Here is a 26,737-nt window from a genome sequence, read left to right as displayed (position 1 = left end):
CGTGTTTAGGATCTGTGGATATACTGTACCAGTAGGCGTTTTCACTATTGTTGAGTTCCTGTTTCTATTATGTGTTGTAGATGGTTTTATGTTCATGTAATTTATTTTACATTTTGACTAATGTTTATGATATGGTGATTGAGGTGGTGATGAATCATGGTATGTACATTTCCCATCCGAAATTCGCCTTTTGTGACTGAGGGAAACCATGAAAATGCCCAATCAGATTGGTCGGCCACGGAGTTTGAACCCGGGACCTCCCGAATGCGACGCCGAAACGTTTTGTCTCAGCCTACTCGCTCGCTTACACTGTCTTATTACACACACACACACACAGACACAAAAAAGAGAGATTGTCATAAGTAAGGAGTTTTTGCGTATGCAGTAATATTTTTTTGTTTAAACGGATTATCTGAAGAATATGTTTAGACTACTTCGCAAATAGTAATAATATATTGATAATTAATACAAAATATAACATAATTATATTACTAAGAAACAGATTATATTATAAATTAAGATATTTAATATTTGTATATTTTCTAGCATCAGTCAATATCACGGCCCACTATATTTTTAAGAAAACAATGAAATACTTAACATTTGAACATCAGGTGGTACAAGATTTTAAATGAATGCACATTAGGTGTGATAAAATTGTTTCGAAAAGATTTCCGTTGATAGTTGGCTTTGATTGGATAAAACTCAATAGATTCTTACATTCCATTGGTACATCAGCAAAATAGTCGGTGAAATCTGTTATTGGTATCATTCAATGTTATTACGAATGGATGCTGAATATGAACGTTCATGAGAACAAACCACAGGCGGGGATATTATTGGCAAATTGAAGCAACGTGTTTCAAATCACGTAAAACATGGGCCCTAATATATAATCAGAAACTACGTGTTACCTTCATGACCTTGGGTTTTTTTTTCTGCCTCGTAACTTTTCGAGATTTTATGCTCGTTGTGTTGCGAAACCAGCTCTCCACACTTTGTCATTGATATATTGCACGCAGCGGCAGATGCGATGTATCAGATACAGCGTCTGCAAAGAGCAGACTGTCATTACGTGCTGTAATCATTACCGGAAGCCGGTGACAGTACCCCCCGTTCAAACTTGCATTGCAGGAAATTGCACTGTTTGACGTGATTACATGTCCGCAGGTCGTAATTCTGGCTCAAATTTCCCCGTCGATACATGGCTTTAAAACCCGGAACGGTTGCTGTATCACGCTTTTTATTTACGTTCGATAATAACTTTTGAAAAATACCACAAGCCCCAGGCGTAACTCAGAGGATAACAAGCTGGACGTGGGTTGAAAACTCGCTGAGTACTAGGATATTCTCAAACTGTAAGGAGAATATCAGGTAATTATGTGGGAATTCCTTTGACTTATCTTGTGCTCATCAACTTAACCTATGACATGAATGTGCTCAATTGACCTTCGACACTTAGCCTACTGTCATCCTCTGAGGAGTTTAGTGCTGAGAGGAATGCGGTTCCAAATAGTGTAGCGCGGTACTGGAGCGGGAGGGGACAGTGACAGCGGCAGTCTGGAAGGAAGTACAATCATGCTGAAAACATTCGCCCAATTTATGAGAGCAGTATGCCTATTAGTTTTCTAACGTATTTTTGGCGAGATAGAGATACAACCATTCGTACTTAAGTGTTCAGAGAAGGAAAGTATTGTAGAAAATTTTATTTATTTATTTATTTATTTATTTACTCTGGTGAAGTTAAGGCCATCACACCACCAGAAATACAAATACAATAAAATAAATAAAAAGAAAAATCATAATAAAACTACAGTAATATAAATGAAAAGAAGAATCATACTATAAAATTTAGTGGTAAATAGAATTGAATTAAATTTGTAAAGTAGTCAATTTAAATATACTGTACTGCTGAACTCACTTGAGAAGTAAAATTACTTGATTTGTATTTTAAGATATCACCAACAAATGATTTTCGGATGACATTATAGGAATCTATTTATTTTTGATGTACCGAAGTACATATGATATTTCCATGCAGATATTCTGCTTTCTCAGATGATGAGAGAGAGATGGAACGGAGAAAAATTCTCTCCGGCGCCGGGATTTGAACCCGGCCAACCAGTCACTCATCTGAGTGCATCTCTACACATGTATGGACTTCGGTCCTGCGTGCATAGACATCTATGACGTAGTGCAGAGGGCGGCCACTAGAGGGAACCCAAGAGATGGAGCTTAATCTGAGACGATTCTCAACGGTGTCGGGATTGTATCCGGCGTGGCTTAGTGGTTAAAGCATCAGCACGGAGAGCTGAAAACCCGGGTTCAAATCCCGGCGCCGGAGAGAATTTTTCTCCGTTCCATCTCTCTCTCATCATCTGAGAAAGGAGAATATCTGCATGGAAATATCATATGTACTTCGGTACATCAAAAATAAATATGATATGCGTAATAAATCACTTTGTGATTTAAAGACGGCGCCCATACCGTCGGACCCCGGCCAACCAGTCACTCATCTGAGTGCATCTCTACACATGTATGGACTTCGGTCCTGCGTGCATAGACATCTATGACGTAGTGCAGAGGGCGGCCACTAGAGGGAACCCAAGAGATGGAGCTTAATCTGAGACGATTCTCAACGGTGTCGGGATTGTATCCGGCGTGGCTTAGTGGTTAAAGCATCAGCACGGAGAGCTGAAAACCCGGGTTCAAATCCCGGCGCCGGAGAGAATTTTTCTCCGTTCCATCTCTCTCTCATCATTATAGGAATCTGTTTTTCACGATACCAATCACACATATTCTAAAATTCCAATAGAATAAAACTAAAAACTTTTCCACAGCATGTGACTTGTAGCGGTGAAATATTTAACATGAGTAATTCATATAATATTAACATAGCTACAGTAACATCAGGGAGTTGTTTGAGTAAATATTGCAACAATATATTTAATATATTAATAACAAAACCATATAGGCCTAGTTAAACAATATGTATATGAAATATTCACACACTACTACAAACTGAAGACTGCGTATTTTTGGACGATTAATACTTCCCACTCCGCTCGGCTCGGCTTGGCTGTAGCAACAAAAGAATCTACCTGCAACACCCCCCCCCCCCACTGATGGCAAGAATACCACAGGTCCCAGCGCTAAACTCATCGGAGAAAGACAGTACTTGGGGTCTTTTCTGACCCCACACCATTTTTTATTGTTAATATTTACATCCATATAATCCGAAACGTTCTAGTAACCTAGATATGTTGTTATCCTTGGTTATTTTAGTTTCCTTTACAATTAAAATTTTTTCGTAATTATGTATTTACTTACAAATGGTTTTTAAGAAACAACCGCAGGTTCATTGCCGCCCTCACACAAGCCCGCCATCGGTCCCTATCTTTTGCAAGATTAATCCAGTCTCTATCAACATATCTAACTTCCCTCAAATCCATTTTAATATTATCCTCCCATCTACGTCTTGGCCTCTTCAAAGGTCTTTTTCCCTTCGACCGCTCAACAAACACTCTGTATGCATTTCTGGATTCGCTCATACGTGAATTTTTTTTTTTTTTTTTTCGTGTTTATTGCTTGGGTTCATGGATGAACCCAGCTATAAACCACGTCTTTATTTTCTAGTTAGAATTATTTTACAGTGGTAGTGTTTTGCTGTGAGCAAAGTGAATATCTACTTTTCCAAAAATAAACAAGTGAAACAAATATAGCATAAACTCCCATGTAGGTTATGGGTAAAATGTTGTAGTTTCATGAGTAGGCTAATTATTTCTATTTGTCAAACTAGCTTCATGTTCTTTCTGCTGCAAAAGGTGATGAGACTAAATTAATTAATTTCCTAGACATAATAATAATTAACACTTGATGCAATAACAGTTTCCTTTTTATGCTTTATTTCAAGGAACGTGAATGTGTTCTCTGATAATTGAAAAGATAAAAACAGGATACAATTAATTAATTAATTAATTCATTCATTCATTCGTTGCTTAAACATAGTGAGTAAATCTAGATGCAATAATAGTACATTATACAACGAGCCTATAATGGTACTAATTAAGACGCGAGTATGTTTATGAAACGAGCGCAAGCGATTTTTAATAATTTTCATACGAGCGTCTTAATTACCATTGTAGTCAAGTTTCATACGACTTTTTATGCTCGACCATATTTCTAACTTTAAATTATTCATATCTGACTGAGGAGCGGAACTGACCTTGTGCAATACCTCGTAAATTGTGAGATGTGCGCAGACGCGAAAGTATTGATTTTTTCCGAGAAACAAATGTCGACATTGACCTTGGTATAATCTAGAGAGTAAAATAAACATTAACCTTGATATAACCTTGAAATTGAATTAGACATTGAAAAACGAGATGACAAATTCAATTTATTTGAATATTATTTGCAATTAACTCTAATTATTATAGTAACAGAACTAGTTGTCTTTCGATTGCAGATACGAGAATAATCGATACTTGCGCTTTCATATTGCTACAATGGTGTTTTCTGATTGGTGGAACACCTGAACTTTAATGAATAGGTGTACTTTAATGAGGTCCATTAAAGGGCTGCTACCAGGTGTATAATTACTACATTTCGGCATGGTCGAGCATAAAAGCTTTTAATTTCGTTGTACTGTGTATACCAATTACGAATGAAATAAGCTATAAAATATGCTAATTATTAACAACAAATATTCTTGGGGTGAAAGATCCTAGATAAGTAGTATGGAATTCTAGAGCAGCTAAGTTGCGAGGATGAATACAGATTCGTTAAGAAACTGATCGCATTTCACGTTTTGAAAACCCCATGTCTATGATACCGACATGTGATCGTCGATCTTTCAGGGGATTAAATCTATTAAATATAAACAACTTCTGTTTTCCAACTTGTGACTAGCTTTATAGGCCTGAAGGAAATAATATCTAAGACGAATGTTTATTGACTTAAGTAATACATTGCAGTTCTTTAATTTAAATTGGATGTCATTTTTAAGTAACTAGGGGAGCCAGGGGATCGTTGTTTAAATACATCGATGACTAATCAAAATTTCTGGGATAGAGGTGGAATATGTACCAGAACAATGGAAGGAGTCCATAATTGTACCTATTTTTAAAAAGGGGGACAAAACCAACTGTAGTAACTTTCGAGGAATATCACTTTTGTTGACGTCGTACAAAATTTTGTCCAATATTCTTTTGAGGAGATTAACTCCGTACGTAGATGAAATTATTGGGGATCATCAGTGCGGTTTTCGGCGTAATAGATCGACTATTGATCAGATTTTTTGTATTCGGCAGATAATGGAGAAAAAATGGGAGTATAAGGGTACAGTACATCAGTTATTCATAGATTTCAAAAAGGCTTATGACTCGGTTAAGAGGGAAGTATTATATGATATTCTTATTGAATTTGGTATTCCCAAGAAACTACTTCGATTAATTAAAATGTGTCTCAGTGAAACATACAGCAGAGTCCGTATAGGTCAGTTTCTATCTGATGCTTTTCCAATTCACTGCGGGCTAAAGCAGGGAGATGCACTATCACCTTTACTTTTTAACTTCGCTTTAGAATATGCCATTTGGAAAGTTCAGGATAACAGGCAGGGTTTGGAATTGAACGGGCTACATCAGCTTCTTGTCTTTGCAGATGACGTGAATATGTTAGGAGAAAATACACAAACGGTTAGGGAAAACACGGAAATTTTACTTGAAGCAAGTAAAGCGATCGGTTTGGAAGTAAATCCCGAAAAGACAAAGTATATGATTATGTCTCGTGACGGGAATATTGTACGAAATGGAAATATAAATATTGGAGATTTATCCTTCGAAGAGGTGGAAAAATTCAAATATCTTGGAGCAACAGTAACAAATATAAATGACACTCGGGAGGAAATTAAACGCAGAATAAATATGGGAAATGCGTGTTATTATTCGGTTGAGAAGCTCTTATCATCCAGTCTGCTGTCCAAAAATCTGAAAGTTAGAATTTATAAAACAGTTATATTACCGGTTCTTCTGTATGGCTGTGAAACTTGGACTCTCACTCTGAGAGAGGAACATAGGTTAAGGGTGTTTGAGAATAAGGTGCTTAGGAAAATATTTGGGGCTAAGCGGGATGAAGTTACAGGAGAATGGAGAAAGTTACACAACACAGAACTGCACGCATTGTATTCTTCACCTGACATAATTAGGAACTTGAAATCCAGACGTTTGAGATGGGCAGGGCATGTAGCACGTATGGGCGAATCCAGAAATGCATATAGAGTGTTAGTTGGGAGACCGGAGGGAAAAAGACCTTTAGGGAGGCCGAGACGTAGATGGGAGGATAATATTAAAATGGATTTGAGGGAGGTGGGGTATGATGATAGAGACTGGCTTAATCTTGCACAGGATAGGGACCGATGGCGGGCTTATGTGAGGGCGGCAATGAACCTTCGGGTTCCTTAAAAGCCATTTGTAAGTAAGTAAGTAAGAGGTGGAATATGGCAGCTCTGGAAAATTCTCTGTGATAGATAACGGTTTTGTCACTGTGATTTTGATGTCCGTGTGATTTTTGGAGATTGTGAAAGAAACATTCTGTCTGATAGAGGTTCCAGGAAAATCCGTTAGCATTTCTCGATTATGCTGTATTTTGAAGGTGAATAACCTTTTCAACTGAAAATCTTCGTTAAATAAACTACTGCTGCTGCTGCAGCACAATTGTCTCCGGAATTTTGACTCGGTATCTCCAGCGAAAAAAAAAAAAAAGTCGATTATCTAGTTATTCGGCTAAGTCGCGTGTCCTAAGTAGGCCACGTATAAAGATTGAGAAAAGGTCTTCCTTTCTGAGCGTAATTTTATGCGAATGACCTGAAAGAAGTTTTTTCTCATATATGCACTATATTCTAGAAGGCACCCAAAGTAGTTCGTTGTGGCACAATATTATTTTCAACCCACTTTCACGTTAGTGAAGCCGGACCCGTCTCTTGAATTGAAGTCAGCTCCGGCAATTGATTTATATAGCGGCGCCATGACACGAGGAGTTCGACAGTTATTGTGTACTAAACGTCGAGAAACTTGGAAGAGAACTAACTACAAGTTTCAGAATTCGTTCTGTTCGGATTATACGTAGTCATGGATACAGAATGTGAAACAAATGACAGATTCTTTAGATTCATAATATGCTTTGCTGTAGGCATTGTTATTTTTCTGTGAACTGTGTTATAAAAAACCGCATAAAAAGGTTTGTACTTCACGATCATAAATTGATGAACTGGCCATCCTACCCCCATTATCTTCTGGCTTAGTTGTCTCATGAGTGCTGTGTTAATGGTGTCACGACGTCAAACCTGTCTTCGGACAGTTGACTAAACAACAACAACAACTTGTTTTTGAAAACATATTCAAAATGTTCCTTCTTTCACCCACTGTACCTTTTGTACACAAGTTTCTTCATAAAATTAAATAGGAAAACTACAGGCAGAACTGCATTTTACTCACTAATATAATATAATATAATATAATATAATATAATATAATATAATATAATATAATATAATATTATATTGTATTATATTATATTATATTATATTATATTATATTATATTATATATTATATTATATTAGTGGCTTGGGCAGCAAATGCTGTAAACTAAGTTCATTAGACGTTCAAATAAACATTTTTCAGATTTATTTTCAGTGAAGAATACCAGACATTCTGAAAGTTATTTGCGTCCATAATAATGAAAGATACTCTCTCTCGAGCCAATACTCAAGTGAACCACGCATATAAATATCTATACCACACCGCCATTAAATATATGAAAAAGACTCAACCCCACTTGATTAATAACTATAAAAATATTTGATTTTTAATAATATTGTTATCTTACGTAAGTTTTATAGCTTTCGGTAACATATAGGCCTACTCCATACTATATAGCCGCCACTCAGTAAAATATAGAAATCAAAATCTAATTTAAGTTATTCTCTATATCTACTTATATAACCCCAAAACGTTTCACTTTCATATCATCAATATAGCATTACTATGTATAATTAATGAAAAATAGACACATCAGGCATTAACTACAATAATATTTCATTTCTAATAGTAATAATGTCATCAAACCACCTCAAGATTTTTTGTTTTTAATATCCAATACACAGCTTTACCCAGAAAATTACACACCACAGAATCGAACCTGTAAATAATTTTAGTAAGTTAAGTTTTTAATAACAAAATTAATTTGAGCTCTAAATATGTCAGCATTCTTGCAGATCATGGCCTTCATGTAATATTGTTTACTGTAGTGTGTGTTTTGTTTTATTCTGAAATGCAACACGGCCGACTTGATGCTCGCTTCGCTTCTCTTGAATGCAATTAGCTAGTTCTCAAAACTGACGACAGATGGATTTTGGAAAATAGGAAAATTGTCTAGGAAAATTGACATTTCACTGAAAACTGCTATGTTTCCGAAAAACTTTGGGTTCCAAGCTTCAAAATGAGGGGCCATTTATTAAAATCCGTTCAGCCGTTTTCCCTTTAATTTCCATTACCAGTTCAAATTATAGGCCTATATATAGATTATATTATATTATATTATTATATTATATTATTATATTATATTATATTATATTATTATATTATTATATTATTATATTATTATATTATATTATATTATATTATATTATATTATATTATATTATATTATATTATATTATAGTGGAGTCCCTTCTTTGTTCATACATGGGGTAAAAACTATTGGCCAATCAAAGATCATTTAATACATTTGTAGGTACTGTGTACTACATTATTGGTCTTATGTGCCCGCCTCTACCTCGGAGATGCAACCACTCCCAAGCAATGAACTCACTGACTCGCAATCAGAGGACGAGGTGTAAGCAACCGGGTGAATATAAACACTATACTATACTGTTATAATAGTACGTACGAGGATAATGTACTTGTCTAAGCGTTGGAGGGACCACGTAGCAGATTTCCTACAAGCTTCAGCTTAATTTTTTGTCTGAGTAAATGTATTATGAAAGGATATCAGTCCAAATGACTTAAAATATTTTTATTGTTAATGCTAAAACAATTATTTTATTTAGAGGAGTTACCACTGCAGTTACTCTTATATTTGTGTTATTAAGAAATCTTCTCCTCATATTGTGTGTGTACATATTTAGATGCTAAAATAATTCTTATTTAAATTTGTGTACCTTTTGATGTCGACGTCGAGCATGAGCAAAGCGATCGCCTTAACCGTAACGCATGGGCGTCTAAAAGGATCGTCTGCTCCGAATCACTTGCAGCAAGTAGATTGCATAAGCTCATGACCTCGGGTGGGAGGGTTGAAGATGTAGGTAGCGACAGGTGAGTTAACTAGAACAGTGGCGGGTTTATTGCATGCTAGACATCATTGGGGAAGTTCATGTACTTTAACTTGATTCAGAATTACAATTTGTTAATGAATACAAATAAATACATAAACTATAGACGTTGGAACAGTATGATAACGTATAATAATGAATGAAATGCATTCTATTGAAATTAATCTTCTTCAGTTTCACATATTTGTTTCAGCAATATTGCATTGAAATCCGGAGTTATATCACACACTGCCAACCGTAATTATTGGCCGTCCGTAATGCTGGTCCTACATTTTGACTTTGCGCTGTTTCGAATTTTGTTTATATTACGTATCACCACATCCATGACGTGCTGAAAATTCAAAGTTTTCTCACAAAGGGCTTCTTGATGAAGAATGCAACGTACTGTGTAGAAATCTGATATACCTCTTTCGTTAAGAAACACTTTTAGTCTGCCAATTAACCCTCAACTGGTATCGCTTTTTAAGTGTACATTACGATATCAAGCAATATGGGTATACGGGTATATTGACCCTTAGATACCAGTTGAGGGTTAAAACCCCTTTTCTCGGCAACAATGGAACGGGCTCCATCAGTTGCCATGGACGCTAGCTTTGAATACTGTAAATAATTATGTTTATGTACGCACAAGCAAACGCCATTGAATATTTCTACTCCAGTGGTGTTACTTTTTAAAGGAATCAGGTCTAATAAAAATTCCTCAACATTAATCTGTTTGTCAACACCGCGTATTAATACAGATAACTGAGCTGTATCTATCAAATCATTGCTTTCATCTCAAGCGAGAGAAAAATGTAAAAAGTTATGAATTGTAGCATCAATCTGCCTAGATATGTCATTAAATATGTCAATTCTTCGTGCAACAGTTTGTCGAGAAAGGTGTAAATTGCGAAAGTGTTGCAATTCTTTGGGGCACAAAATTTCTGCAACTTTAACTACAATTCATTTTATATATCAATATGCCTGGTAAATTATTAAATAAGTATATAATAAATTTCAATCTTAAGATTGAAATTTATTATATACTTATTTAATAACTTTAACTATGCATGTTTCTACAAACTCGCTTTCCTGAAATGATTTGAGAGATTTGGCTATCTCCCATGACACAGTTTAACTAACAAGTATTCTTTTTCTGTCATGTCAGTTGCAGGAACATCAATATGCAGAGCATGCTTATTTAACAGGTTACTCAGTTCTTTTGCCCAATCTACTCCTGGAATAATGAGGGAATATGCATAATTTTATTTATTTATTTATTTATTTATTTATTTATTTATTTATTTATTTATTTATTTATTTAATGTGCTGTACAACAGCCATTGGCCAATTACAGTTCAGCACAAATATAACAAAAACATAAAACAAAAATAATTATTACACATAAATATAATTACAATTACAATAATGACTATGAATGGGTAACTAAGAATACTATGAGAGAATGTTAATTGAGTATAATGCCTAAAAGAATACATAAATGATAAATCGTTGCCAAGAGCAAACAAAGTCTATAGATTGAAGGGATCGAATTCGCAGCCATGCATGTTGGCATTTTTAATGCATCTGGAGACTGGTGAAAGAAATTTCGAATTTCTAATATAGAAAAGTTTGTGGGCTCTCATATCTTTTGTTGGAATACGTAAGGTAATATTGTTTAAGAAAGAGTCACAGGATATATCACCTTTGAGGACTTTACAAAAGAACAGATAATCTAGCTCATGGCGTCTAGCATATAGATTTTGACAATTAAAATATTCACATTTTCTCTCATAACTATACCCGGAATTAATGGGCAGAAATCTGAATGAACATAGGGATATACATTTTCTTTGTATATTTTCTAATTTAGCCGAGTCCGTAGTTGTAATCGAGTTCCAAACTACAGATGCATATTCGAGTTTCGATCGCACCAATGTATGGTATAGCATTAAAAGAGAATCGGGCGTGGAAAAAGAATAAGTTATTGACCGTATTATTCCTAGCATTCTGATTGCGTGATTGTAAATGTAATCAACGTGACTATGAAAATACAATTTACTGTCAAAGAATATTCCCAAATCTTTTACGCAATCCGTTCTGTTAATTAGTACATTATTTAGATAATAATTAAATTTCAGTGAAGAAGTTTTTCTAGAAAAGGTTATTACATTAGTTTTGGATACGTTAATTGTCATACCATTGTCTTCCGACCATTTAGCGACTGAATTAATGTCACATTGAAGTGATTGACAGTCAGTACTACTTTTGATTGTACGAAAAATTTTTAAATCGTCTGCAAATAATAAACAGTAATAATAATAATAATAATAACAATAATACTGGTAATATAATATCCAATAACGTTAATATAATAATATTTATAATAATCAATAATACATTGTAACTCAGCATATTGAGAATGCCATTCAACATGCCGGAAATTGTCTTGGAACATATAAGACATTTTATATTATCACCATCTTCATAGCGAAGAAACTCTAGTTCCCACTCTACATTAAATTTGGAGGTCGAAAGCTTGGACAGAGGCATTCATAAACCATCTTATACGTCCGGAACGCCCGCCACTGCCTTGTTTACTGTATCAAGCACACGCTATGGCAGTCATGGTGCCTTACGGGGGAGGAGGGTGAATGAAGGGGGTTACATTGCAGGTTGCATAGTAACTACACTGTGATTCGCGAATCACCTTTTGGACATCTCTGCCGTAACGTATTGAGTGGTGTTCCTGTAGTGAGCGGAATCTGGTAGCTTTCCAAATTAGAAGTTTCCTTAACAGAAGTTTCCAACGGAGTCTCCACTGTATATTATATTATATTATATTATATTATATTATATTATATTATATTATGCTACAGAACGTCAGTACATTGTTCAAGAATTCTCCGCTTCTATTTTGGAGGTGGTACTCGGTTCGTACCTTGCGTTGGCTCCCGGCAGAGCAGGATTGCATGTCTCCGCTGTAACTCACATCCTGCATGGCCCATCCTCACCTGTTTGAAGAGGATTTAGGGATGACAAATTGTAGTCTCATGACTCCCATACAAACCTCGTCCGACGAGTGGGCTAATAAAAACTTTATGGCAAGCCGTAATTTTACAGCGGACGTCCGTCCTCATTTAGCGACAAATGACTCTCGATCTTTGTTACAGCGAGATTCATGGTGTGTATGGAGATCATGAAAACATGCACAAATTTCTGTCACAAGCTAGTAAAATGATCCAGCTACACATGAAGTTAACTTCTTATCAAAGGGACCAAAGTTTGATGCCGGACAAAATTTGTGAGATTTGTGGGATAAAGCGAGCCATTCTCAATCGAACATTGATTTATTATCGACACATGTTGTGTAGTTGAAACGAAGCATTTAATATATAATTACCGTTTATACAACGTTAGGAGCGTGCATCAGTTTCATTTTTCGTTAAAAATTGTTTAGTTTACTGGGGAGCGTAACTCTCATAATATACTTATATCTTATTCGGAAACTTAAACTTATTGGTGTCACGTGACTGGAAAAACACGAAGCTAATACAAGAAAAAAAAGTTGTTAAATTAACAGTAATAGCAATGGTGATAGTGATGATGATGATGATGATGATGATGATGATGATGATGATGATGATGATAGGGGTAAAACTGGCAACAGTATAGTTACAATAGTGGATGAGTGTTGGGTTCATGACAGAGTTTGCGGGACCCAAAGTTTTGATAAATTTAGTAATTGAATTTGAAATATCTGTGTGTTCATATTAAAATTTCCGTACAAATTCATTAACTGCTCGAAAGATCAATTTCACATTCTCAAAAAAAAAAAAAAAAGCGTGGTACTTATATAATATATTCGTAAGCAAGATTGTAATACAGAGCCTATCATAAGTAACGAGTCTATTGAAAAATTAACTATTTTGGATCATTTTTTGAAATGATGTTCATCCTCACTCATGGACTCTGGCGAGCATGTCAGGCGTGACCATTTGTGGAGCTTGTTTCCAAAAGGTACCAAATCCAACAGACCTAATTTTACAGGAAATGAAAAAAACTGCTCATGGCCTTAAAAAATATTATATACTGTTATGACTTCGTGTCACTATTCTTTACATGTCATCAATCATATTTAGGCATATATTTAGGATATTTCACACATTTATAAGAAGTTATTGATGGTTTTAGTTTGGATTTGGTACATTTTGGCAACAAAATTGGATGTGGTACATATTGGCATGAAATAATTCAGTATTATGAATGGGGATGTACAGTACAGGAATTATTTACTATCACTGTAAAAGTGAATTCATAATTCAACATTTTTCATTTCACAAATTTAGGCTATATTTGCCGTTACAATCATCATAATTAACATCAGTGTTATCCTCAACCTCTGTTCTAACAACAGACTCAAAATTTATAAAATTACTATAGGCCTAAAGTGGGAGTTTGTTAATGTCACAATAGCCCATGGATGCTAGCAAAACTTTCAAATCTTTTTTCTCAGCATCCTGAACATGACTTTGATATTGGCATGGAATAACTCAGTATTATGAATGGGGATGTACAGGAATTATTCTCAAACACTATAAAATTAAATACATATTATTAAATATTCTTAATTAAATTTCACAAAATAGAGACTATGTTTGTTCTAATCATAATTAACAACAATGTTATCCTCATCCTCTGTACTAATAACAGACTCAGAATTTATAATATTAATGTAAAATGGAAGTTCGTTAATGTCACAGCAGCCCAAACAACTAATACGTCATCACAATAGCCAATGAAATTGCTGCACAACTCGCGACATATCAGTGACGCAAAGTTGAGAACCAATAGGAACACAGAGATTTGGTATGTTTTGGCATCAAACTCAGCATGGATGTGGTATTTTCTGCTGTAAAACACTGTTTTCAGTGGCTTCTGGAGATATGATTTGGTACTTTTCGAGAGAAATGGTTAGTGTTTCCGTTCTAGAGGTAGCTAAGAATGTGCTGCCATCTGTAACTCATTTTTCGAAAATTGTGGATTTGGTACCTTTTGGAAACAAGCTCCACATTTGTAACGAGAGTTCAATTCGTTCCACTAATTCAGGAATGATGTGTGGCTTAGTCACATAGGGCCGTATTCATAGACATTTTTAGCGCGGGTTTCCGGTGGGTGATCAGCGTGTTTCGTATTCATAAACCAGTGTTAGCGATAGGATATGATCTGAATTCTGTACAAGTAACCAGTGGATAACCGGGGCTAGCTTAGTACGCTTGTAGCGCGAGCTGCGAAATGTCTATGAATAGCACCCTTAGACACGATCCTTGATGAATCCCCAGAAAAATGAGTCCAGGGGAGTCAAATCAGGTGATCGCGGAGGCCAACGGATTGGGCCTGTGCGATCGATCCACCTGCCTGGAAATACTTCGTCTACGAAATAAACGCTTAATTTGAGCGGCACTGTTTCCGAGTTCAAAACGGGCTGTAATTTTTCTCTTCTGCAATAACGTTAAGCGGCTGCGTGGCATTTTATCATTCCAGAATATCACAACAATGTGTATAGGCATGGCCGTGTGGCATTATCGTTGGCGTATAGGAGGCCATGCTCCAGGTCATTTTAAGATTGTATCAAATGCACATTACACATGGATAAGTAGCTTTCTCTGGCGGCGCGGGGGGGGGGAGAGGGGGGTGTTTGTTTTCAAATCGACTGTACGGCACTGGGAATGTTTCTTTCTCGTGAGGATGAACATCATTTCAAAAACTTATCCATAATACAGAAAAACCCCGATAAGACGTTGTTCAAGGGACCGGGTGTAAACACCGTATTAACCGGTACCGCATATTAGGTGGGTATAGTAATTTTGACTTATATACAGTATCTATTAGCATTTTTCTTTATTGAAATACATGATTCATGAAAGGTTTTACAGTATTGCTCCATTGTGTAATTACTGTACTGTACGTCAAAGACATTTACAATATGTACTGTACTTAATTATTTCGGAAAAAAGTCATTTATAGTTGTTTGCCGTGTGCGTGTTCTCCAAGTCCTCATATTTACCACACTTCAGTTTCCTGCGATTACATCCTCCCGACGATGTCGCAACTGTAGTGATTGAGTCGCGATTTTTTATTATCATTCTTAATATCGATGATGGGATTCCTAATGCATCAGAGAGTTGTTTCTGAGTAAGAGTAGCCTACTGGTCTCATCGTACTTTTGTAAGATTTCCAATTTTTTCGACACAGAAAGCGCTTTGTAACTCATTGTAATCACATTCACAGACACTTCAATACAATAAAGGACAACAAACTGCCCAGCAAAAATTTCCAGAATTTTATTACGGCCGAGTGAGGAATGCTGTTTGAGAGAGAGGGTTTAAAAAGAGGGTGAGGTATTGTAACTGTATGTAGGCTTTAAGCGCGCAGGTAAGGAGTCGAATAAGAGAGCGTAACAAGAGGGTGGGGTATACTAAGGTATGAAGTATGAAGGTATAAATGTGTGGGTATAGGGTCGAATACCAATACTTTTCAGGTTAATGGCACCAGTGAGTTCAGTGACCAAAATGTTTCATTGCTGTTACAGTACTGTCATTGCAAGTTATCTTGAACCTTCTGAGCGGGGACAGAGGGGTAGAGGGAAGGAAGCGCGTAACGCGGGTGGAGCCAACTGAGTTGTTTGCGCATGCTCTGCATCATAATCTCTTGTCAAGAAACATAGAACTATTTCCTTCACTGCGTACCAGTAGTGTTAACATGGAGCAACAACCACAGGGTAGTAATTATGGTGAAATCACACCACCGCGGAGAAAAAGTAACGCTGTTATCCACAGCGGAGAAAGAGAAATTATCGCAAATATAATTAAGTGTTGCGAGGAGGAAAAATTAAACAAATATTTACTGGAACCTCTTGATAAGGAATATGAGAGAGCGGCTAAATACTCTGGCAAAAGTATTAGTTCCGTGAAGAGAATTAAGAATAATATTGCATTACAACCGAATGAACCTCACACTACTCCGGGAAAGAATAGGTATGTAATGTTTAGTTATTATTGCTATAATAGATATGTACAATAGTGTGTGTATTGAGAGCGACATAATGCATTACTGTTGCACGTTATTATTTTCTTATAGTTCTACTAAACATATTATTTCATTCCAGAATTAGACTTGTGTAAATTTGAAGTAGACGACTTCGATCAACATGTCATTCGGGATACAATCGAAGAATTCTATCTCGTTCAGAAAGTAGTACCTACGATTAAGAAGATAATTCCGAACGGATGATGCCATTGGCGAAATAATTAATTTAGGAACAAGCGATGATGGTAGCAATGATAGGGATATGGATTGTGTATAATTGTAAATTAATGTATATTCAAATAATAAGCCTGTAAAATATTGTTATAAGAATATGTACATATCAGCTGTAGGTGTTAAGTCATGCAGGTCTATATAATGTACAGAAGTAGCTGTAGTAACTCCTTCATTGCCGGTCCCCAGCCCGGATGAGAGAGGAGTGTACACACGATTATATTTAAATACTTACTCATTACAGGTTAATTAAAGCTTGCTACGAAACTATGTTCTCCTCTCAAAACCGGAGTATCGATAGAAGATGATGTCTTATTGAACCAAGTTCTTTTATAGTAGAGAGCCGTAAGGTAAAATAACCAACGTTTTCTGAAAAGAGTCACGTTACCCGAGGGAGGGGCATCCTTGCCGTGCCGTTACGTTGATGAGTACATGCCGTACCGAGCAGTTCCAAAGACAGACTTAGGGGATGTAAGGTTCAAGATAACTTGCAATGACAATACATTGCTGAAAATTACATCGAAAATATTCCACAAAAAACAGCGTATTATGCGGGACTTGAGCGCAACAAACGGGGCATTTTATAAAGGCGTTATATATGAAATGTGCAGGGACCGGACAAAAAAAAGCGTATTACACGGGATAGCGTAATAAGCGGGCGCGTCTTATCGAGGTTTTACTGTAAATTTTTCGATAGACTCGTTACTTATGAAAGAATTTGTACATAGCGTCCTTTACTAAATTTGACCGATAATTAACAATCTTATTCATAAGGCAATTTCAGTAGAAAAAGGAGCTCCCTGTTATTTTTCATTTTCAGAAACTGGCCACTTTTGACTAGGCTTTCTGCACATAGACCAAATTCTTTAACCAGACTGAAGACGCACATACGATTTTCTGTTATCGTTTTACCCAAACAAAAACAATCACACAGCGATGCATAAGCAACTGTCAGTATCCTAGCAACGACTCTGATCGTCATGTGAACTTTCAATTGTTTCCGCCTGTATAATATCCTGACCTGTCGTGGGCGTGGTTTCTGATCGGTTGACTCGCGCGATCCATAGTATTGAAGCCAGCTGGGTTAAAGTGGGAAATTAAATTATTGATGGCTTGTTGTAAATGTCGTTTTGTGCAGAGAGAAACTCTCCACAGATACAAACATGTCACTAGTAGAGTACTGATTATTATTTTTATACTGTGCAAAAAACGGTAGCGATAGAAATATTTGCTCAAACTAAAATACACAAAAATATTAAACCAATATAAGGAAATATTTTCCATCGTAGTGTATTGTAAATACTATTTGTGGTTTAAATGAAGCTCTTCTTTTGCCAGCTTTTGTTCTGGTATTTTCTATTAGAGGAAATATTGTAAATCTGCAAAATCGATTCCCACATGTTTGCGGAAATGCGCGTTTTCAGCATCATCCTGATACCGCAGAGGTGGTTTAGAGCTCGACATGTCTCCGTGTATGTACAGTAATTTCACCTAAACTACTGGTCGGATTTTGTCAGTATATAATATTTTAACATTCATATCGCATCTTAAATAACGATTTTCATGTCTATACTAATAATAAATCTGTAGCCGAAAGTTTTCCGGTAATTTTCGATTTTCCAAAAATAATTGGTTCTAACATATATAATTAAGCGCCCTGAAACCGAAAATCGCTTTTTTGAAATTTTTGTTTGTATTCTGTCTGTCAGGATGTTTGTTACCTTTTCACGCGATAATGGCTGAACCGATTTATATGAAAATTGTAATATAAATTAAGTTCGTTGTAACTTAGAATTTAGGCTATATGGCATTCAAAATGTTTTATTCAAAAGGGGGTTATAAAGGGGCCTGAATTAAATAAATGGAAATATCTCATTATTAATTTTCATGAAAAATATTACATAACAAAAGTTTCTTTAAAAATAATATCCGATAAGTTTTACTCTATGCAAAATTTTGATAGGACTGATATTTAATGAGATAAATGAGTTTCAAAATTACAATAACAACGCCATCTAAGGCGATGTAATGAAATAAAAAACAAATGACTTCGTCTATAAGGGGCCTTGGACAACAACAATCGAAAGCTATGAAACATAGCCTACAGAAAATGTTTCTATGTTTGTATGAAGTAATATCGGAAGCTAAATTACCGATTTGTATAATTAATTATTAATTCACCATTGGAAAGTGTAGTTTCTCTAGATGAACATAATGCTGTATGTTATTACAGTAACTTCTGAGTGAATCGAGGACAGGTAAGATTAAAATAGCTTCTTATACACAGAAAACTTGATAGGTTATTCTGTACATTCGTTTCCTGTATTTCCTAAAATAATTTTTATGACCAAATGAGTGGTCTCTGGATCAAAATGATCCCATTTAATTTGTTTAATACAATTTAAATTAAGTAACATAATAAACGATTTATTCTTCTATCAAACACGAATGTTCCCTGGATCAAATGTCCTATTTTAATTATGTAATTACTTTGTATTTATTTCTAACGGGTGCAGCGGAGCGCACGGGTACGGCTAGTAATTATAATAAAAGTATTTGAAACTATTACAATACAACCAAATATTTATTTATAAAGATGAACCATAAGTTACTTACGGCTTTTAAGGAACCCGGAGGTTCATTGCCGACCTCACATAAGCCCACCATCGGTCCCTATCCTGAACAAGATTAATCCAGTCTCCACAATCATATCCTACCTATCTCAGATCCATTTTAATAGTATCCTTCCATCTACGTCTCGGCCTCCCCAAAGGTCTTTTTCCTTCCGGCCTCCCAACTAACACTCTGTATGCATTTCTGGGTTCGCCCATGCGAACGTGCTACATGCCCTGCCCATCTCAAACGTCTGGATTTAATTTTCTTAATTATGTCAGGTGAAGAATACAATGCGTGCAGTTCTGTGTTGTGTAACTTTCTCCATTCTCCTGTAACTTCATACCTCTTAGCCCCAAATATTTTCCTAAGCACCTTATTCTCAAACAGTCTTAACCTATGTTCCTCTCTCAAAGAGAGAGTCCAAGTTTCACAACCATAAAAAACAACCGGTAATATAACTGTTTTATAAATTCTAACTTTCAGATTTTTTGACAACAGACTGGATGATAAAAGCTTCTCAACCGAATAATAACAGGCATTTCCCATATTTATTCTGTGTTTAATTTCCTCCCGAGTATCATTATATTTGTTGCTGTTGCTCCAAGGTATTTGAATTTTTCCACTTCTTCAAAGGATAAATTTCCAATTTTTATATTTCCATTTCGTACAATATTCTCGACACGAGACATAATCATATACTTTGGCTTTTCGGAATTTACTTCCAAACCTATCTCTTTACTTGCTTCCAGTAAAATTCCTGTGTTTTCCCTAATCGTTTGTGGATTTTCTCCTGATATATTCACGTCATCCGCATAGACAAGAAACTGATGTAACCCGTTCAATTCCAAACCCTCTCTGTTATCCTGGACTTTCCTAATGGCATACTCTAGAGCAAAGTTAAAAAGTAAAGGTGATAGTGCATCTCCTTGCTTTAGCCCACAGTGAATTGGAAACGCATTTGTCAGAAATTGACCTATACGAACTCTGCTGTACGTTAATGCCGAATGGAGTTGCATAAGATTTTATATTGTATTCTTATTTGTTTATGTATGGCAGTGAACATTGAAGTGTATTATACCTAGTATAATTTGAGGTCGATAGAAATTAGTTTCGAATGGATGTGTGTTTTTATTTTGTCTCTGGAAGTAATACATTTTTTAAAGTTTTACACAGAAAATTACATTTTTAAATTTGGTTTCAAGCCAAAAATAACAGATTCGTTTGTATAGTATTGTTGTGTGGGTCTCCGAGGCCATTAATATAATTGTATGGTTCCCGACGTATTTCCTGTTGATTAAAATTAACAAATGGATACGATTTCTGTACTGTCATATTGTCTGCAGCAATCTGATTATAGAACCAATTCGTTATTTAGAAAGTAAATATTCTAGTGGTGACCGTACAGCGGGAAATCTACGTGATTGGAAATAGAAATTTGAAACAACATTGCTCTCAGAAATGAAACGTTAATATCAAAAGGAAATACATAATTTACTTTGTAATTTAGTAATGCATATACGCTTTGAAACTCGTACAACTAGTATTCCGGTTCAGATTTTTTCGTGGAAAATAATTTCTCATCAATGGTTATCGGATTGAACTTTTCTTGGAGTTGAAAATTAATTTCAATGTTACTTTGGGGACTTAATATTTATGATTTACTTTAAACGAAATAAAAGTGACAATTACATATATGGAATAGTTACACAGTATAGTTTTCATATCTTAACTGGTATTATCTCCTGGCTTAGTTGCCTCATGGGTGATGCCTTGTTACTGTCACTAGCTTCCGACCTGTCTTCGGACAATAGGCTAACAACAACTTAGCTATGATAAACCAATTGCTTCATTTTTAAATTCTGTAGGGCACTGAGTATAAAATTATAACATTTAACCTAGTTAACACTATTTTATCACCTCTTATTGCACAAATATTTAAAAAAAAATTTCTGTATGTTTACAACTTAGGCTGAGAAGTTTCACTTACATCGCGCGTAGAGGCTATAAGATTTATTTATTTAGTTATTTATTTATGTATTTATTTCTTTCTTTACTTCTATATTTATTAATCTAGGTATCTATTTAGTCAATTATTAATTTACTTAGGTATTTATTTGTGTATTTGTTTATTCACTTATTTTTGTCATTATTTATTTATTTTCTGTTTTATTTAATTACTTATTTTTATTTAATAATTTATATATTCATTTACTTCTTTATTAATTTATTTTTGTGTATTTATATATGTATTTGTTTATTTATTATTTTTTGTTTATTTTCTTATTTCTTATTTGATTATTTTCTTATTTCTTTTTTATTTATTTACTAATTTATTTATTTACTCTATGTATTTATTTACTTATATTTTATTTAATCATTTATTTATTTGTTATTTACTCATTTATTGATTGATTTATTTTTTTACTTATTTATTTAGTTATGTATTTATTTAGTTATTTGCTTATTTATTTTTTCTATTTACTTATTTACTGATATATTTATTTTCTTATTTATTTATTTACACATTTATTTATTATTTTATCTATTTACTCATTTATTTATTTATTTACACATTTATTTATTTACTTATTAACTTATCTTTTATTTAATCATTTATTTATTTTCCTATTTATGTATTTGTTTATTTACTCTTTGATTCATTGATTTACTTATGTACGTATTTAGTTGTGTATTTATTTAGTTATTTGTTTATTTATTTATCTGTTTACTTATTTACTGATGTATTTACTTTATTTATTTATTTATTTATCTACTCTTTTATTTATTTATTTACTCATTTATTTACTTACATTTTATTTAATCAATTATTTATTTATTTATTTATTTATCTACTCTTTTATTTATTTATTTACTCATTTATTTACTTACATTTTATTTAATCAATTATTTATTTTCTTATTTATTTATTTCGTTATGTATTTATTTGCTTATTTTCTTATTGATTTATGTACTCATTTATTTATGTGTTTATTTAGTTACGTAGTTATTTAGTTATTTGTTTACTTATTTACTGATGTATTTATTTTATTTATTTATTTAGTTATTTATTTACTCATTTTTTAACTTATATTTTATTTAATCAATTATTTATTTTCTTATTTATTTATTTATTTATTTCGTTATGTATTTATTTGCTTATTTTCTTATTGATTGATGTACTCATTTATTCATTTATTTATGTGTTTATTTAGTTATGTATTTATTTAGTTATTTGTTTATTTATTTATCTTTTAGTTATTTACTGTTGTATTTATTTTCTTATTTATTTTTTATTTCTTTATTTATTTTTTATTTATTTACTTATTGATTTATTTACTCATTTATTTACTATATATATGCGTTTATTAGTTATGTATTTATTTATTTGTTTACTTATTTACCTATTTACTTATTTACTGGTGTATTTATTTAGTTATGTATGTATTTATTTAATTATTGTAACTTGCAAAACATATACCTGACACATTATTTCTTCGTTTCAGGTGAGTGTTAGCTGGTTATTAGCAGTGTAGTAAATTCAGCAAATTGGTAAGTTTTAATCAAGCAATTTATATTAATATTTTGGTATTAGTAACTTTACATAGCTCTGATTTCACAGATTCCAATAAGCAATATTAAGTCCAGCGAGGTGTTCCCGCTATCTATGTGGGGAGCGATCATTATTGTTATCATCACTGTAGTCATGAAGGCTTTCGCAAGACCTCTTCTCGTGACAGTGCACATTTGACACCTGCATGAAGGCAGATTATTTGCTGTAATTGTGGCGAGCTTGACGACGCGACGGCAGTTGCGCCTGATTTATAGGCAGCACCCGCATCCGCGATCTGATGGGACGGCTAATGGCGCGTTGTATTGCAGCTATCTGGATCATGTGACCGGCCCTTACCTGACCGCATATCTCACTGTCGCCCCTTGTTCCGGTAATATGCTATCAGCTCTGATAACTCCCATTTGGGCTCGCATAGATAAGGTTCTCGGGTCATCTTTCCGTGTTCATTGTACTCCTCAGCATACCAATCCAAGTTTAGTTACAGCTGTTCAATGGTTGCGACTTTTATTACGAAAGAGTCATATCTAGGGACCGGATTTATAGGTTTTTACCTTTTTTCCCCTTACTTCAAACCTCATCAGTTCTTAGATATTTTTCCGACTCATGGTCATAAGAATCATAGCCTGTATGTAAATTCTGTTGAACATAAAAAACCTAAACCATAATAAATATGTATTTTTATGCTCGACCATGCCGAAATCTAGTAATTATACACCTGTTAGCAGCCCTTTAATGGACCTCATTAAAGTACACCTATTCATTAAAGTTCAGAAAATACCATTGTAGCACTATGAAAGCGCAAATCGATTATTCTCGGATCCGCAATCGAAAGACAACAATAAATCAGTAAATCACCTATATTTGAAATAAAGTCAGTTCTGTTACTATAATAATTAGCGTTAATTGTAAATAATATTCAAATAAATTCAATTTGTCATCTAGTTTTTAAATGTCAAGGTCAATGTCGACATCTGTTTCTCGGAAAAAAATCAATACTTTCGCGTCTGCGCACATCTCACAATTTACGAGGTATTGCACAAGGTCAGTTCCGCTCCTCAGTCAGATAATAATAACATGAATACTTATGAATAATTTCAAGTTAGAAATATGGTCGAGCATAAAAAGTCGTATGAAACTTGATTATAATGACGCGAGCGTCTTAATTACTACCATTATAGGCTCGTTGCATAATGTACTATTATATATTTACTGTCTTTTATATAGATATATTTAGAAATTTCAATAAATCTTATAATTTTTATTCTCTTCTGCACTGGAGAAAGCACCCTTCAGTCTTTCGATGTTTTGAATAAAATGGTTAACAGAGAATTCCCGTCTGTCTTTGTACAGGGACATCATTTTATTTTTACTAACATTTCTAATATTGACCTGAGTATACCTTGGATTAACGGTTGAGAACCGGAAACACCGTTTGCTACCCCCTTCCACGACTAGAGTTCGATGATACTGGCGTAAAATACAAACAAATCACTTTACTAGGTATAGGAGGGAAGAAAAGTAGTTCATCCATTTACGTAAACTAAGAAATATCGTGATTTTGAGTTCGATAATTTTCATTATAGGTTTTTGTTTAATCAAAATACAGTACTGTATTAACAATAATTGTTTTTACTCACGAACTGAGCTATCCATTCGGACGTATTAATTATTCAGTGTATATTCTACTATCTACAACACATTAGCGTACAATTTAGAGAATGAAGTTAAATTGAAAAATAACTATAATATGGATATTTAAATATATTTTTTTTTAAATGGTGGCCGTTCATTTCGATAGTCATATTATTGCACTGTAGACTATTGTACCTAGCCTAATCCCAATTACCAGTTTCGTCCTTCGGACTAGTGACTCATGTTGAAATAATTCTGTACCTACTCCATGAAAGAGCACCTTACGTACTGTAAATTCAATCTTCACTTCTGTCCGATCCGAAAAGATAAAATTACTCAGAAATGCTATCTACTGTCCGTCCAAGTGGTTTTGTCGCAGGGTCGTAGAAAGGAGGGAAATCACGTGACAGTTAATTACTTAAGGGGACACTCAACTTAAAAATTGGAGAAAAAGTGTCATAGAAATGAAAAATTAAATTTCTACACCAATTTACGTGACAGAACTAAATCAATAAGCAGAATTCTTCCCCTATTCATTGAGAAGTCACAGTCAAATGCACAAAGCCAAAAAATAAAAAATGATAATTAAAAGTGATATTTCAATTAATGATTGATTAAAAATTGAAATAATTTTTATTTTGAAAAGTATTGGATCTAATGAGCTGAGATTTTGCATGTTACTTTCCATGTGTATATTAAACTTTTCCTCCAAATTTGAAAAAGATTGGTCTAATAGGAAAAAAGTTCCAAAATATAGTTGAGTGTCCCCTTAACGAGGGATAAATTATAATTTATTCGATTTTCTATGGATATGGACAAAAATCGCAATAGTTACCGAATGGAAGGGAACGTTTGGGGAGAAAACTATAAACTTTCCACCAATGTAGTATTGCACTTTTTTGTTACATATAGCATGATCTGTTCACTCTGAAAATATGCAGGGTATAAATTTTTATTTGAGAAAATTGTAGTGGAAAAGTAACTGCAGACCTAACTAGTTTTTGGCTTAAAGTAAAGTCTCATTTTATGCGAAATAACTGTTAGTAAACATTACAACTGGAAAACTCATTTTCCAGTTACAGTGAAACATGAGGAAAACTTAATGTCACAGTATGTTTTCCACGTTTACTTCAAATTGTATTTCTCTGTGCAGAATGTATTGGTTTCGAAAGAGAGAGAATTTACAATTACATTTTATTATCATTATTTTATTAATTCCGTTCTCAACAATTAACGGCATTTTTAAAACTCACTTCTTTAGTTAATTCAGCCATGAGTTTCAACCTATCACCATCTTCTTTTGTTCTATTTCTTTCTCTCTATACTCATTTCTTTGCCTAATTCAGTCCTCCTTTCTCTTGTTCTTTCTATTTCCCTCTGTCAATTTTTATGATTTATAATAGCTATAACTAAATTTACTTGCAACATTATAGTCTATAATTTTGTGGAATAGGCCCCAGGAAACAAACAAATGCTGATCAGTCTATCGGCCAGTTTGTCCAAGTGATGTTAAATTTTGCTTAACGAATGTTAAATTAACAGTCTGTTTATTTTTAAAGCTTTGTTAATGTATTTTCCATTTGTTCAACATAATTTTGTTTAAGATAGCCAACACTTAACTATAACGTCCGTTAGCACTATTTTAACTACTCAACAGCAGTTGGTAATGATTCTACACATGTAAGACAATTTTTGATTGGCTAAAATTAATCTTTAAATTCTATATTATAGAGTGAGTCATGAAACTTGCATAAAATGACAACCAGTTATAGTAGGCCACGCTCCATAAACAAACAGTTGACAAATGAAAGTTGTAGGTGACGTGCTGAATAATAATTACAAAGTAAGGTTATATTTCCTCATTGCTATTATGGATACGAAATATGAAAGAAATAAAATAACACTGATGTATTTAAACAGTCCAAAGTATTTTTTAAATGTTATATTACCAGTCATATGCTAAACATTCCCTACAGAGAGACGCAAAATATTAATTTCGCAACTTCTGTTCGAACAGCTGTGGAGACATCGGCCATATTTAACTAACTGTTAAATGAGTTAACTGCACGAAATCCTACATTTAAAATTAACAAACTGTTAACAATCTGTTACATCAAACTGGTGTTGAAAATATACAATTTTATTAATTAACAAACTGTTTAGAGTTTAACAGTAGTTAAATTGTCTAACAATACTCGGAAAAACCGGCCATATGTCTTCAAAGTTTTAT

General features: G+C 34.0%; 2 non-coding genes across 2 annotated transcripts; both read left to right on the top strand.

The window, feature by feature from the left end:
* Nucleotides 1-2,272: 2,272 nt before the first annotated feature.
* On the top strand, nucleotides 2,273-2,344 carry TRNAS-GGA (transfer RNA serine (anticodon GGA)). Its single transcript has one exon. It is a non-coding gene; the product is annotated as a tRNA-Ser (tRNA).
* A 311-nt stretch (nucleotides 2,345-2,655) lies between these two features.
* TRNAS-GGA (transfer RNA serine (anticodon GGA)) lies at nucleotides 2,656-2,727 on the top strand. The gene has a single exon. It is a non-coding gene; the product is annotated as a tRNA-Ser (tRNA).
* The last annotated feature ends 24,010 nt before the right edge of the window (nucleotides 2,728-26,737 follow it).

The sequence above is a fragment of the Periplaneta americana genome, chromosome 11 (genome assembly GCF_040183065.1).
Source record: "Periplaneta americana isolate PAMFEO1 chromosome 11, P.americana_PAMFEO1_priV1, whole genome shotgun sequence".
Classification (NCBI taxonomy): Eukaryota; Metazoa; Arthropoda; class Insecta; order Blattodea; family Blattidae; genus Periplaneta; species Periplaneta americana.
Note: the sequence above shows the minus strand (reverse complement) of the source record. Positions and strands in the feature narration are given on the sequence as shown.